The sequence below is a fragment of the Pteropus vampyrus genome, unplaced genomic scaffold (genome assembly GCF_000151845.1).
Source record: "Pteropus vampyrus isolate Shadow unplaced genomic scaffold, Pvam_2.0 Scaffold2, whole genome shotgun sequence".
NCBI lineage: Eukaryota > Metazoa > Chordata > Mammalia > Chiroptera > Pteropodidae > Pteropus > Pteropus vampyrus.
The window spans coordinates 26,166,169-26,168,144 of record NW_011888783.1 but is presented as its reverse complement, the minus strand read 5'-3'; positions in this window follow the sequence as shown (position 1 = coordinate 26,168,144).

The following is a 1,976-nucleotide window of genomic DNA, read 5'->3' as shown; positions in this document are numbered from 1 at the left end:
ATGGGTCACCCTGGAAAAGGGTAAAGGTACTTGGAATGATGATAGAATGCAAGGTAGAGATGAAGAAGATGAATGAGGGGCTACGTACTTCAGTGATGGAGGTGACTGACTAATCAGTTTTCTGCTGTTTCATAGAGGTCTTGTCTTCTATTTAGGATTCCAAACCATTTTCTTCTTGCAATATTTTTCATAGACCAATAATCCATGTTCATTTTTTGTTGCAGTGTTAGTTTCTATCTTTTACCAAAAGACAGGGTGTGTGGTTTCACAGCCCTAACCACTTGTGCATTGGTGTGATCCCCTCATTGGCCACACAGCTGAAGATCCAGCTGATGTGGAGAGTCCCTGGCTGTGCCCAGTATCAAACAGACATTCATCTTATGTGACAGTGCAAGATGAACTAGAACACTTTTTCATTTCATGGCCAGATTCTCTGATACACTGAATATAGAGAGAGGGCATAAAAGAAAGCTAAAACTTCAACACACACACATGCACGCACGCACGCACACACACACACACACACTGCTAGAACTGCTAAAACTCCCATTTTCTGCCCTTCTTTGTCATAATAAAAATAATATCTATCATTCATTGAACAAAGCATTGTATCAGTCCTAGTGCTTTGAGCTCTACATTCATTCTCTCATTTAATACTTATAGCAGTCCCAGATGAGGAAATTGAGTAAAAAATAGGTTAAATAACCTACCCAGAGTCACCCGGCTGGTAAGTGGCAAGTCTAGCTGGTTCTTAAGTACTGTACTCAACAACAATGCTTTATTTGTCAGGACCAAATCTTCCCAGATACATGACATACCACCAATTCCATTTCTTGCCAAGATGTTAATGAATTAATGTAGAAAGTGGGAATAAAGGAAAACGATACGCTTCAAAAAAATATTTTTGTGCAGTCTATTTTTTTCCTATTGTATTAGACCCTGGATCAATTCACCAGGAGTCAATAGAAAAATACATGTTGTTGGAGTTTTTTTAACTTTCAGCTTAGATAGCCTGTTTTATTTCAGGAGGCAAAGATTAGTTAGGTCACAAATTGTTTTTCTCAATCTACTTTTATTTGGCTTGTGGTAATGGGTAAATTCTTCACAGGTTTTTAGCAATGGATTATCTGACAGTTTTAGTTTTCAGCATGAGATAATGTGAGGTTTTGTCATTTGTCAATGTTTTATAGGCATTTTAGTGTGAGATTCGGAGAAACTGAATCTGGGGCTAATATTTCTATGCCATTGTATTATAGAATTTTTACTCCTGTGTTTTCATCTTCTTTCTTTATTAAACTTTCTATCATCTCAGAAAATCATTGGTGTCATTGACATTTTGGCTTTTGAAGATGCTGAGCTAATGCTGGGGGGAAGCCTCCATGTCAAGTCATAATGAGAACACAACTACTCATTAATTTATTAAGTAGTTTTTTCTCTTTGTAGATACTTTGTGATTTAGGGATTGGGGTTAGAAGGATTCAGGCAAAATACAAAGGGCAATTCCTTGCTATGGAAATTTGCCTTTGCAACACCCACTCTACTTGACTTGGGTTCAGATTAATGATCAAACTCATGAGACACCAAAAAAAACTTCACCTATCTCAAAATTTACTGCATTTTAAGAAAGAATCAGAACAAATAATAGCACAGGAAGCAGGCTTCCTCCTGGTCAAAATGAAGAACAGTATAATAGAGGTTTCATGACTCTCAGGCACAGTTCCCAATGTACCAGTTCCTACATACTTGGGATTTGCATGGTCACAACAGATGAAGTTAGGTGGACACAGACCCACTCAGTCCAAGGAAGCCATCAGTTCTGGGGTACCTTAAGCTTTTATAATTAGCTAGTCATGCAGCCCCATTCTTTGACGCAGCTGCCTCTCATCAATACAGGTTACTCCTTATTTGATAAACAATCTCAGCCATGAGGTGCAAGCTCTTGGTTTGGCATGTTGGAGGATTCTCATTTATTTTGG